Raw genomic sequence first — 14,929 nt, 5'->3', positions numbered from 1 at the left:
TTTCTAAAAAAAATAAAAAAATAAAAAAGGAAGTAAAGCAGAATGCAAAAAGACTCTCATTCGAATAGGAAAAATCTAAATTAGATTTAACTTCTAATTTTCAATTTTCGCACAACTCAAAAAGCCAATTTTTAAAGCTTCAAAAAGATCATTTAAAAGTAGAAACTTGCCTAAAATTACCCCTAACCCCTAGGTATACCTTATGGGGTTTAGGAAACCCTATTAAACTACCCCTAGGTGTTCATTTAACCCATTTTAAACCCCTCTGAAGTTTATTTTCGGGTCAAACATATGTTGACCACTCCAAAGATTATATTCCCAAAGTATTTATGACAACACATTATATTATTTAAGAAAAACTATAGTTAAACACTTTCCCACCAAGAGACAAAAATAAAACATTTAAATTTAAATCCACACGTGTCAAGTGACACAAATAAAACATTTTTACAAAATAAAACATGAAATTGTCCCTTGTGGTTTTTACACATTAAATTTAAATAACACTTAACACTCATGCAGCATATACTGTTACGAATAAAATACAACACAAACGGGGTGTTGTCTCTCCAAATAGACAACCCCTGGCTTACGAACATACATAAGTCTAGGTTTGATTCTCCGTAATTTTCCATGGTCACATGGTAAATTTCCTGTGCATCTCAATTAACACATTAGTACTTCCAAATATCCATATATAATATAATTCAATAATATAACAATACACATCATCACTTGCATAAAATTTTCATCTGCACAGATTAAATACATCTTTTATCAAGCAAATTCTCATAAGCAATTTCACCCCAATTCACATAAACTTAACCATACATCATAGTTCTATATTCATAGTGAAGTCCTGCAAATTTAATAACGACATCTATCAATGCAATATCATCCTATCTAACAATCATGTAGTGTTCTATCCCATAAAGCATATAAGTAAATCATCAAATCATAGCAATGTTATCCAAATCCTGAAATCATATAAGTTCTAAGTCTCAAAATGCATCAAAATAAAGTATCCATAATAGTCTAAATATAAAATCCACTGAATGTCAGACTGAGTCGAGGTGAGGCCTCACAGCTAGCTCAAACAATTGGCATGGTTGTGCTAAGGCTTTGTGTTTGTCCCATGTAGGTCCAAGGTTCGATTCACTCTGGTCGGGTTTACCCTATTGCACGTCGTGTTTGAGCCTCGGCTTGCAGCTCCAGTGGACTAGTCTCGCCTCCACTCGCCCCCTCTGTCCCCCAAAACCTGACACAAAAAATAAGCCTAGTGCAAGGGTGGTTGAGGTTGTTGGGTAGAGTCACAAACCATGAGGTTGGGGATACCACTGGGATATCAAAAAAAAGAAAAAGTGTTATAATTGTCATAAAATAGGAGATTACTGCCCCCAAATGAATTCTCCAAATCAACAAAATGAGACTACAAATAAAGATGAAATGTAGGATAGACAGAAAGCCCAAGTAGTTATGTTTGGAAGATATGTGATTGTTCTAAATCGATAGGGGGTCATGGATGTAGCAATACCAATCTCATCAAGAGCAACAAAAGATGAAGTTTTAATCTCAATAACATAAGGAAGAGAAATTCTTGTACCGTCAAAACATGTAAGATATTCAATATACTCAAACTTATATAAAGTATTATCATCCAAAGCTATATCATTTGCATCAAGGGGATTAGGGCAATCCATAGTAAAATATTATCTAAGAATTGAAACATATAAGAGTCTCCAAACATTTCCAAAATCTCAATTCGAAGTGTGTGAAACAATAAAAATCAAATTATTCAAATTTAGACTGTAACTTTGAAATGTCTCTCCCGCTCCCCTGCAATGGCTCTCCCGCTTCATAATGTTTGACCGATGCTTCTGCTACTAGTGTCAAGTTTGGTGTGTGGGTTGCTCCATCCATCTCTGCCCACATACCCTCATCTGCAAATTCCCCCCCCCCCCCTCCCTGGCATGGGGGTTGTTGGCGACCTTCCCTCGCCCTCTTGCTCTGTGTCGATTGACGTTGTCCCTCCCGATGATGCTTTGGCTAGCTCGGACCTTCCCCCTCCTCTCATGGGCTTTGGCGCGTGGGGTCTTCCCTTTATTAAGGGCATTGTTGCTTCTTCGACTGTTGCTTTTGCAGGCAAAGGTGTGGATGCTCCCAAACCTCCTCCTCTTTCTCGTGGAAGATGTTATGCTCATGTGGCTAGGGCTTCTACTGTTAAGGGGGTTCGTCCCCTTCCCTATGCCAAATCTTCCCCTATGGTGGTTTGTGGCCAAGATGTTGTGCACAATATTGACTTCTATCATAGTAATGCTTTGGTGTGCAGATTTTTTGGGCTTTGGCCCTCTCTTCCAGACCTCCATCGTTGGGTGAGTAACTCTTGGAAACCCCTTATTTCCCACAAGATTGAGCTCTTTCCTTGTGGGAAGGGTTTTTTTATTGCATCCTTTACTTCTACCTTGGATAGAAACTTGGTTTTGGACAAAGTGTGGGCTTGGGGAGATCACTCTCTTTCTGTCAAGCCCTAGACAACCTCTTTTAATCCCCTTACTAAATCATTGTCTGTGCATCCAATATGGGCCCACCTTCCTAATCTCCCTCTCCATTTTTGGGAACTCTCATGCTACAAGGCCATTGGCAACTCCATTGGTTGTTTCTTGAAGGTGGATAAGGCCACGTCTTCTATGGGGCACTCTACCTTTGCTCGCTTGTTAGTCGACATCGACATCTCCTCGCCTCTCCCCAAGGATGTTGTTCTTATGGTTGGGGATAAGCCTTGGTCTCAGTCGTTGGATTATGAGGGCTTGCCCTCCCATTGTCGAAAATGCTCTTCCTCGCCAAAAGGGTGTTGCTACTTGGTGGAAAGATGCCACCATTGAACATTTGATTGTCAGTGTGTTGGACACTACTTGTTTCTCTCATGAGGATGATGTTTCCTCCTATGATGAAGAGCCTCTCACTGCTGCTGAACCTTCTATTGATCCTCTCACTGTTGTTCGGTAGCCTTGTTCTACTATTGTTGAGCCTGCTTTTGGTGTTGCTCTGCTTCGACAGCCTACCCTGCAACAATTTGTCGTTGTTTCTCAGCTTCCTATTCCAGTTCTACAACAACACTCTGCAGCTACTTCTGATCACAACTCTATTGAATCACTTCCACCTGATCTCTCTCTTGGTCCTAATGATTGTATGCATGGATTGTGGTTCGTCGAAGGCAGAAGGGGAGGTCTTCCCCCCTTGTCCTAACCTCTCCCTCTCAAGGCTTGGGTGTCTCTTCCCGTCCTTGAGTTGGGTCTAGTTTGTTTTTTGATCTGACTGTTGTAACTTGCTCCCTTTCCCACCCATCCCCACACACCACCCTGCTACCATAATGGCAGTGTGCATGCGTAGGGCCCCTAGAAATAGCTAGGACCGATTGATGCATAGAAGCAGCAAGGATGGGCAGGCACAAGATGTGGGCCCTATATATCTATCTGGGATTCTTAGAACTGGGCGGGAGTAATAGGGAATAGTTAATCCATAGGCAGGGTTTGATCTGGAGCCCTTCCCTTAATCGAATAGGGCTTTGGGATGTCGATCGCTTCTCAGTTTGTTTTGTCTTTTTTATAGTTTCTGACTATGTTGAGGGTCAGCACCTTAGTTAACGTTGTTTTTTTAATCAAAAACAATAAAAATCCAATATAGCTCACATAATGTCATTATCATTTAAACAAATCAATCCTACAACATTACCAATATTATCTTCTCATGCCAACTTTCTCTTATGTGCCTTTAGTTGTAGAATTAGTTTATAGAGCTGAGACCAAAGATTAAGCCACATGAGATGTATCCAGATGTAATTTCACCAAGACTTGTAATTATCCTTACACAAAATTACTACAAAAAGATGTATAGAAAAAATAATGATCTCTTCAATTTTTTTAGAGACTAATAAAGTCAACAAACATGAATCTGATAAAATGAAATCACTTCATCAAAACATAACTTTTTCAAATGTCAAAACATCAAAGTAATCAACTAGAATACAAATATGTGACAAACTAAATTAAAATAAAATCCTTAATTTACAAACCTTAAACATGGCTAGATAGGTTCCTTAATACCTTTCCAAGATCTATTTGTTTTTAAAAAATGGAGATTTTAAATATACAAACCTCTACCAATACTTGAGGTGCTATGGACATTTTAAATATTGGCAACAATGAGAGGAAATCACTCATTGGATGGCATTGAAAATAATGTAATTTGAAGAAATTAATCTGAAAACTAGGGCAGTGATGATAACTAAATGTAATTAAATATGTTAAATTACTAATAACCAATAAATTAATTGTAACTACTTGGAATTTGGATTTAAAAGAGAACATTCTTAACATGGCAAACTGTGCTGAAAATGCATAAATTCATGAGTATGAAGATCCCCCCAACAAATGAGGAAGGAAATTGAGGTGTCAATCAACAAGAAGTCCTCTTTAGAACATTTATACTCTACATAGACATGAGGGCCTTCCTTTAGGCTATCAGCCTTCAAAACAAGGTTCTCCCTCTCCTGATTTATAGTACCGAAAGCTTAAGGTCCTGTTGTGACCATTTCACACATCGCCCCATTAGAATGGGGACCCCCTCTTTTTTCTTTGGGTTTTGTTTTCCTTTTGCTTGTTTTTCTCTCTACTTTTTAGGGTTTTGAGTGAGTGAGTGGTTTGCCTGGGCTGGCTAGATTAGGGCTAATCTTGGAAGCTCATTTTAGGGTTTCTTTCAAGCTGAGTCTAGCCTAATTTTGGGGAGTTGTTAGCCGTCTGCCTGAAGCCTCAAGTTTGCCATAATCAAGCATGCCTTTCAAGAGAGTCAAGTTGGTTTGATTAAGGAGCAGGGTGAATAGGTCTCAAGTCAAGTCTAGATTGAGAGAAGATTTTCTTGTCAGGATCCTATTTGTTTCTAGGTCTGAGTTAGTTGAGAAGAGTCGGTGGAGAAAGGGATTTGATTTGATCAAGTTTGATGGAGAAAGAAGTGAACCAAGGTAAAATCTAGCCTAAGATGCCAATTTCGCTCCTGACCCTTCCAAAGGGTCCAGGGCGAAAAACTCAAAATCCCCTATTTTGCCTTGCAAGAACAAACCAAACTTGGGTGGAGTGAATGAAGAAGACCATTGCCTAGCCTTGAGGGGTGGATTGAAGACAAGATGATGGAGGAGTAAGCCCAAGCAAGAAAAATCGCTCCTGACCCTTCCAGAGGGTCCAGGGCGAAAAACCCTAAAGTCACCTTTTTCTTCCAGATTTGAGTGAGACTAAGCCTGGACTACAATGAAAGAACCTATTTAGAATGCCTTGAAGAAATTTAGACCTTCAAAAAATGAGAATTTTGAGCTCAAGAGAGAATTTCGCTCCTGACCCTTCCAAAGGGTCCAGAGCGAAATTCCCAAAAATGCAGTATTGCCTTCAAAGTTTTGATGAGCCAACTCAGTGATGGAGATAAATATACCCTGGAGATAGCCTTGAAAGAGGTTAATGATCAACCTAAGGTGAATTTTGGCCTAAAATGTTAAAATCGCTCCTGACCCTTCCAGAGGGTCCAGGGCAAAATTCACATTTTCACCTAATTTCCTCATGTGAAATACTAAAAATTGAAATGCAAGACTTTGATTAGGTCAAAACAAACATGAACTCGCCTTCCAGGAGATTTTGGAGTGAAGGGAATGAGGTATTCAAGACCTAATTGGAAAAATCGCTCCTGACCCTTCCAAAGGGTCTAGGGCGAAATCATCAAAAAACCTATCATTCAACCTCGTTTGATTAAGTCTAAGGCAAATTGCAAGATTGTGAAGACAAAGTCATGGAAATTTGCAAAAATAAGTTGGGAAGTTTTTAACTCATGAAGTGAGTAAGTCTAGATGAGAGGTTCAAACAAGTCTTGAAATAATCTAGACCTTCATCACTTTGGACATTTCAATGCCTAAGGGAGAAAGGTAACTTCATTAAGCCTCAATCAAAACTTAATATTCCCAAATTTTCTCTAAATTTGCCAATTCAAGAAGTTAAATGAAATTTGCATAAATTAAGGCATTTGCAATTGAATCAATTAGTTTTGAGCCTTAAAACAAATGAGAAAGAACACCTTTCAAGCCTTAAAATTAATTTTAAAATTAAAAAAATAAAAGTGAGCACTCAAATTCATTTATTTGCTTCTACAAGCAAGTCGGCCCCCTTTTAAAAGGAATTTTATCTTATTTTATTGCTAAAAACCTAGGTCGGCCTCATGGCTAATTAGGGTGAGCGCCCTATATAAGATAGGAGCATGGTAGCATTTTCAAATCATTCATTCATTATCCTTCTCATGCGAATTTTGAGGAGCAGATTGGAGGAGCGAAATCTAGCAGATTGGAGGAGCGAAATCTAGCAGATTGGAGGCGAATTTCTTACTAATTTGGAGGCTAAATTCTAGAATTTGCTATGTCTTTGGAGGCTAGTGGAAGGCGAAGTTCTTTTGAAGGCTAATCGAGGCGTAATTCATCCAAAGGAAGACCACAATTCAATCTTTATCCAGCAAATTTTGATCTTTTTCCTTCCATTTTCTAAGGTTCATAGTTAAGCATTCAAAAAGAGGTATGAAGAATCAAATTGTTTGAAGTTCTTATTCAAGACTTATTTTGATTTCATAGCAATCTTTTAAAGTCTTAGTCTTGAAAAATCTAATTTCCATTCATAATTAATTTGAGAATTTATAATTCTTGATTTATCATGTCATTTTCAAATTAATGTCCAAATTATCCCCTTGAAAGGTCTTAGATCCTATGCTTTAAGATATTATGCTCAAGGACTAATTTTAAGTTTTTGTGTAGGCATCAAATGACGACCCCCAAAGCCGGAGGATCAATTACTTGGCAAACTCACATCAAAGAAGATCAAGCCAGATCAAGGACGATCTCCTCCAGCCCAGCATCATCAAGGACGACCTTCTCCAGTCCAGCATCATTAAGGACAAACTTCTCCATCTATCTTCCAGTCCAGCATTTGAAGGAAGGCATCACCAAATTGAGCATCAACCAAATGTTAGACAAGGTGGCATCCCAGTCATCACTCCTCCATTCGGGTTGGTCCACCTCAGCATGTCCAGATTCAATGTACCTGGTTCATTAAAGATGGCACAAACTTCGATGTACCTACCCCGGCTATCCATAGGTCGAATATTCCAGAGAAGACGTGTCCAAATAATGCAATTATTTCATTGGTCAGAATTAAGTTTGTTGTAACAAACCATAATTAGGGTTTCATTGTGAAATCTTGGCCATTGATCTTGAATTGATCCAAGCCGTTCATTGTATTTGAGGATGCTATATATGCCCTCACTCATTTCATTTTAAGGGGTTAGAAAAGTTAGAAGAGAGAGAGAGCTTAGAGTAAAGAAAGTTAGAGAGTTAGAGATAAATAAGTTATTGTTGTAGCAAGATTCAGTAGTGAAGAAAGGATTTTGAACAATTGTTGTCCATTTGGCTATGAGATAAATAAAATATTGAAGTTATGGTGTTCTATTGCAACACTTGTGGCTATCTTCATGATTGTTTATCTTCTTGAATCACTCTCAGTTGAAATAGCATTTAAATTTTAAGTTTGAAGGACGAATTGTTGTGCTTGATCTTTGATAAGATTCACATTCCAAACCACTAGCTTCTTACTGATTGTGAGGACGCCTTGTATGGTCAACTGGAAACATTAAGATTGATTAAGAATTCAATCATTATTGGAAGTATTGATATGTATCTCTATGATAGTATCTATATCCTTGATGATTTGAAAGTTATTTGAATCCCCTTAGAAGATCGCATCAATTCTAGTAGAGTTGTAATTTCTTGGCGATACTGAAATTGGTAGAATCTTATCAAGTCTAGCCTTCATTGAGTCATTCTTAGGATTAGTTAAGTATCTCTTCCTTGAAACCCTTATCTTTTGATATTTTTTGAAAATCTGTTAGCGTTAGGAAAATCCTGTTCCTTCATTTGGAAGGAGAGTAACACGGACAAGCTTTTTCTGAAAGTACGTAAGGCCCCTTGAAGAAACAGCATACACAACAACCATTGGAGCTTATCCACACATAGAGATTCTGCAAAAAAGAACCTTGAAGTCATCCCGATTGATACTTTTCGCGACATCTTCAGCATTCGAAGACTTTATTCAAGAGAGGATAAGATACCTCTAGGTATTTTATTCTGTGTTTGGTCGTGTAAAAAATACACATCAACAGAATTGGCACTAGAAGGAGGGCTTGAAGGCAATGAATGCGTAAACAATTGGACTTCAAAATTTTATCAATTCATGTTTGCAGGAGTTATCCAGAACTTTTGTCCCTCCTCCCGCGCTCAACAGAATTGGTGCTAGAGGGAGGGCCTTTCTTATACGCAAGTTTGATTATCAAAAGGAACAGTACTATCCAAAAAATTCAAAAAAAAAGAAGTTTCAACATGAACATGTATCACGATGGTGTTGCCACATGAAGGATTGAATGAGGTAGCACAACCTAATTTGGAAATAGGCAACATTCAAGAGGACATTATTTCAGGATTGAATGACCTAGCGTGGAACTTAAGGAGAAGTGAAGCTGAGTATAATAGGGTCAGAATCATTTTGGAACAAGAAGCAGACAGAGCTGAAGAATGCCAAAGAGTCGCCGCCAGAGAACTTCGCAATCAAAGGAACCTGCAGTAATCTCCATTAAACAGATCTTCACGCTAGATCGTATTGGTTCTTTCTCGCCCGAAAAACACCAAAGAATATTGAGGTCTACACCAGGCACCAAGAATATAACCGAACTTCAATTCACTTCAAGGTCGAAGCGGGCTAAAAGAGAAGATACTCCAAAAGAGTCTAAACTGAGATTAGAAGGCACTTATGAGTCATTACAAGCTCCATCTCTTCAAGAACAAGTACAAGTAGCAATTCACACAAGTATCCAGGCAATTTCTCAACCAGCGAGCCAGGTCAGATCATCAAGTTCTCAATCAAGTTTCCAACCTTCGGGAAGCACGATGGCTCACAATGCTCCTCCTCCTCCTCTTGCTCATGTACTCAACGGCGCTAAATGGATGATCAATAATTCATCACCATTAGAATTTGCAATCTATCATGATATGCCAAAGAATCCTGAGAATTTATGTCCCAAATTCAATGCCAGTGATTTCAATCATACAGCAGAGGATCATATCAAAATGTTCGAAGATCTTCTTCGTAACATGCGAGTTGAATATGGAGATGTAGCATGTAGGCTCTTTCCCTACTCATTAGGAGAAGAAGCATACTTCTGGTTCATTCACTTACCAACAGGGTCAATCAGGACATGGGATGCAATGAAGGATACATTTATTGCAAAATTTGGTATCCCAACCACACCAGCTGAGCTGTATAGACAGTTTGTTGAGATTCGAAGGAGAGAACATGAGCCAATCACTTCTTTCAATAACAGGTTCCATAGGGCTTACACGATGTTACGACATCCCTATCTCATTGCTGACCCAAGGGAGATTTATTATGGAGCCTTAGATCATCTCACTGTCATGTTCGTAAGAACTCATCCTATCTCGAATGATCTAAACGCAGCATATGCAAAAGCTATTGAGGTCAATAAGCACATGGGGCAGAATATTACTGGGCCGCTACTTCATATGGGACCTACTACAGCACCGAACCAAATTCAAGCAGTTAGTCTAGCCTTGGCCAACCAGACTCCAGTCATGAATCCTATTCCGTAAGCAACATATCCTAATATGCAGTCGTCAAACCAATTGGTGCTTCATCCTGGAGTTGCACTTTCACAAGCCCCACCAGCACAACCAGTGTACCTACAAAATGCAACAAACTCTTCAAGAACACAGGAAGAAAAGGACGAAATGAAAGAATTGATTGAACAAGTCAAGAAGCTACCAACTGAGGTAACTCATTTGAGGAATCAAAATAATCAACTTCAAAGCATGCAAAGGATCAACCAAGGCCAACAAGCTAATAATCAGAACTTTCAAGGAAATAATAATCAAGGTTTCAGAAACAACTATCAAGGAAACAACAATCAAGGCTTTCAAAGGAGAACATGGAATATAGCTCCTAATAATGGAAACGTGGTGATGCCATTAGACAACGCATCAAGTTCATAGAATCAAGAAAATCATCCTACCAGTAAAGTGTTTCTAGCAGAGGCGGCCTTATCCAGCTGGTGTAGACTCCACAATACAAACCAACATTCTGAGTTGCAGTGTCCTGAATTCAAGATTGCAGCTGACATATTCCAGCAGGAGATGTGTAGCAATGATCCACCTGAAAACCCTCCTACAATAGGATATGAAATGGTCCCAACTACCCGCTATGATCAAGCCATGGTTGTGGAAAGCTACAAACATTTACCGAAAGGAGAAAATAACCAAGCTCAAAGTGGGAGATTTCCGCCAAAATCGGCTAATGGACCAATTGTACCTCCTGGTTCCCAGTTTCCACCTGCATCAGCAAATGAACCTGTTGAAGACTCAGAGTATTATTTCCCGCCTTTGAATAATAGTGTCCTAGTTGAAGGGATAAAAGAAGTATTCCACCAGTCCTCAAGAGGCGTAGGCCTGAGAGTTTACCAAAGAAATCAGAGAAATCAGGAACCTCTGACAACATCAATCCCTCCAAACAATTTCTCTACTCCTCCAGATCCAAAGGCTAGCAATAATCCGGATTATCCACAAGATGCACAATAATATAGGCAAAGGAATGTTCCTCCTCCCCCAAGAGATGAAATGAGAAGGCTGGCTATGTTGGTGTTCGAAGAACTCAAGAAAGTGAAAATTAGCCTGCCGCTTTATGAGTTATTGAAGGTGTCAGAGATTAAAGATGTTGTGATTAATAGCTTGAATGATTCAAACACAGTAAGGCCAAATGTTCAAAATACGTCCAAAGAAGTGGCCAACAATGTTCAAGCCACCATCAATGTAATTCAAGATGAAGCTGATAACAAGCAACAATCTGAACAAGACGAATGTATGGTCCAGACCATAACCTTCCCAGCCAAAAAGGAAGATATGTTAGAAGGAAAGGTGTTACTCAAAAGAGGTGAGGTTAAGAAAACTCAACCCACCGTCAAAGAAAGTCTCACTACAAGTCAGATTCTTCCAGAAAAAGGGGTTGCGGCTAAGAAAGATGTGATCAAGAAAGGAAAGCCTCTAAAGAAGACGGATAATTCAAAAGAGGAAACATCAGAAAAGAGTGACAATCCAAAGATCAATGAAGTAAAGAATTAGGATGATGAGGATTCCTCAATCCTTTGCCAAGGAAAAGATGAGCCAGCCCCATTCCTGCTATCAGTCAGAATCTTTGGAAAATTATTGCACAACTGTCTATATGATTTAGGAGCTTCTAGTAATGTGATGCCCTTGGCCGTCTGTCAGAAGCTAGGTATAACTCCTACACCCACCAGAAGGAAAGTCACTCAATTAGATAAGACAGAAGTTCCAGTCATGGGAGAATTGAACAATATCCACATGCAATTAGTTGTAGACCCGAGGGTCCAAAATTTCATAGACATATCAGTAGTGGATATACCCGACACATATGGTATGCCTCTGAGTAGAGATTGGTCACGAAAGTTGAATGGGTATCTGTCAACGGACTTTGCACATATGTGGCTACCCTGGAGGGGAGTTCCAAACCAAATCAAAATCGATAGTACTCCAAGATTAAGGCTTATGATAACCGAGTATGGAGAAGATAATGAGGTTCTATTTTTAGAAACTGATTTAGGGACATACAAACCTAAAGTAGAAGAAGTCTTGATGATACAAAACCTGCAAGAAAAAGACAGTCAACAAGAGGTGATGGAATCTACGGAAATTGTCGTGGAAAGTGACCAAGGATCTGATCAAGATGATGATGGAATGTTTGAAAATTTTAGAAATTTTGTCCACAAGAATGTGCAACAAAGTATGCAACTTGGCAACTTGGCGTCTGTCCGAGATATGCTCCTCCCCAACTGGTGTAGAATACATAATGTCGTCCATTTAGAATTATCATGTGCTATGTGCCAGACTGCATTACAACAAGTATACAAGAGGGTCCCACAGACATTGACTATAGAAGAAATTGAAGACCCAGAAGTAGAAAGCTCTTCGGAAGATGAAGTTCTATCTAACACATCAGAGGAAAGCCAAGATGTCCAAGAATCAAAAGACCAGAAAATTCCAATGTGGACATTGAGATTTGATGGATCTAAGTCCAAACAAGGATCTGGAGCTGGCTTTGAATTGGTCAGTCCGTCAGGAGAAACTTACCTTGCCGCCCATAGGCTACAGTTCCCTTGCACCAACAATGTGGCTGAATATGAATCCTTGATTCATGGATTATTGCTAGCTATCAGAAAGAAAGCTAAAATACTGCAGGTATATGGAGATTCAGAAATAGTAATAAGACAAATTAGAAGGCAGTATCTGTGCCATGACAAAAGGTTGACTAGATACCGGAATCGAGTTTGGGATCTCATTGAAAGTTTTGAGGCCTTCAATATCAAGTCCATATACAGACATCAGAATCAAGTGGCTAATTCTCTTGCACAAGCCACCAGCTCTTTGGTACCATTAGCTATGGAAGGATTGAAAAAGTTCACAGTAGAGCTGACCTCAGTACCTTCAGTCCCAGATAACATCACCAACTTTCAAGTCTTTGAAGATGACAAGCATATATTGGATTTCTTGACCAACACGGATGTCTTCTTAGCCCAAATCATTGATAAGAAGAAGTGGAGGGAGCAGAATTGGATGCAGAAGGAGTTTTGAATTTGAAGACAAACACTGTTCCAAAAGGAATGGTGGAATTAGAAAGAATCTTTGATCTCGACAAATTGAGGGAGATGAAAAGCCATAGCATGGAAGGAAATGTGTGTGACACAATCAATGTTGGTGATGACGGACAAGTTAAGAATGTGTTCATTGGGAAGACCTGCACTTCGCAAGAAAGAAATGGTATCTTGAAAAATGTAAGAGATTTCCCAGATGTCATCGCTTGGAGCTATGAAGATCTCAAGACTTATGATACTGCAATCATCACTCACACAATCCCTTTGAAGCCAGGAAGCAAACCTTTTAGACAAAGACAAAGGTCGGTCAATCCTTTCCTGGAACCTTTAATATATCAAGAGGTTAAGAAGTTGCTCTCAGACAAAATTATCTTTCCAGTAAGACATTCAACATGGGTCACCAACCTGGTTCCTGTCAGGAAAAAGAATGGAGAGATCAGATTGTGTGTCAATTTCAGAAATCTCAACCGAGCTTCAGAAAAGGATAATTATCCACTGCAATCACTGGATGAAGTATTGCAAATTGTCAACGGGTCACAAATGATGTCTTTTTTGTATGGATATTCAGGTTATAATCAAGTATTGGTTGAACCCGAAGATTGACTGAAGACCGCTTTCACTACCAAGTGGGGAACATTTGCATACAAAAGGATGCCTTTTGGACTTATCAATGTTGGGGCCACCTTTCAAAGAGCCATGGATATCGCTTTCAGAGACTTGATTGGGAAATGCATCATCATATACATGGATGATATCACAGTTTTCTCCAGGAAAAGGGAAGATCATGTGGATGATCTAAGAAAAGTCTTCCAGAGGTGTAAAATATATGGTGTTTCTCTCAATCCTAAGAAATGCATATTTGGGGTGACGGAAGGAAAGCTGCTAGGACATGTCATTTCAGAGGAAGGAATCTCTATTGATCCTGCTATAGTGAAGGCTATATCAACCATCAACCTGCCAGCCAGTAAGAAGGAACTCAAATCATTCTTCAGCAAGATCAATTTCGTCAGAAAATTCATCACAGGGTTTGCCGAGATAGTCAGGCCTTTGAATGAGATGCTAAAGAAGGATGCAAAAATAGAATGGTCGACGCAGGCCAAGAGAGCATTCGAGGAGATAAAGTCAGCAATCGCAGAAGCACTAGTACTGATCAGTCCTGATTACATGAAGCCCTTCTACCTATATTCATTCGCCTCTGAATACACTTGTGCAGCTATTCTCACCCAGAGGACTGAAGAGAGGAACGAGAACCCAATTGCATTCATGAGTACCCCGTTGAAAGATGCGGAGCTCAGATATCCTAATATTGAAAAACAGGGATATGCATTAGTCAAAGCCATTAAAAAATTTAGACATTACCTCTTAAGGGCCAAAATCTATGCAATTGTACCAGATGCAGCCGTAAAAACCCTCCTCATGCAAAACGAACTAGGGGAGAGAAGAGGCAAGTGGGTCGCCATTATTCAAGAATTTGATATTGAAATGCAGCCAATGAAACTTGTTCGAGGGCAGGCTTTAGCTCAGACACTGGCAGTCGACGGGCCCGAGTTAATCTAGCAAGTTTATGAATTGGATGATGTCACCCCAGATGAATGGTACAAGGAAATTGTGACTTGCCTGCTCAATCACAAATGCCCTGCTCATATGACACCCACTCAGAAGAGAGCATTGAGGATAAAATGTCAGCATTATATGCTTCAAGGATCCATCCTATATCGTAGGAATCACGAAGGAATATATCTAAGATGTGTTGGCAAAGAAGAAGTCAAACAAATAATTGAACATTTTCACTCCAAGTTTGGTACAGGACATGGTGCTAACCTAGCCACAGCTCATCAAATCCTGAGAGCCGGATATTACTGGCCCACACTATTCAAAGATACATTTGATCATGTCAAGACTTGTCACACTTGCCAAGTTGCCGCTTTCAGAGAGAAGAGTCCTGCCATGCCACTAAATCTAGTGATCAAAGCAAGACCATTTGCAAAATGGAGAATGGATTTTATTGGTGTCATCAACCCCGCATCCTCGACGGAACACAGGTATATCATCACTGCTACTGATTACTGTACCAAATGGTCGGAGGCTCAAGCTCTCAAGGTATGCACTACTGAGGCCGTAATTA

This window comes from Cryptomeria japonica, chromosome 6 (genome assembly GCF_030272615.1).
Source record: "Cryptomeria japonica chromosome 6, Sugi_1.0, whole genome shotgun sequence".
Classification (NCBI taxonomy): Eukaryota; Viridiplantae; Streptophyta; class Pinopsida; order Cupressales; family Cupressaceae; genus Cryptomeria; species Cryptomeria japonica.
Note: the sequence above shows the minus strand (reverse complement) of the source record.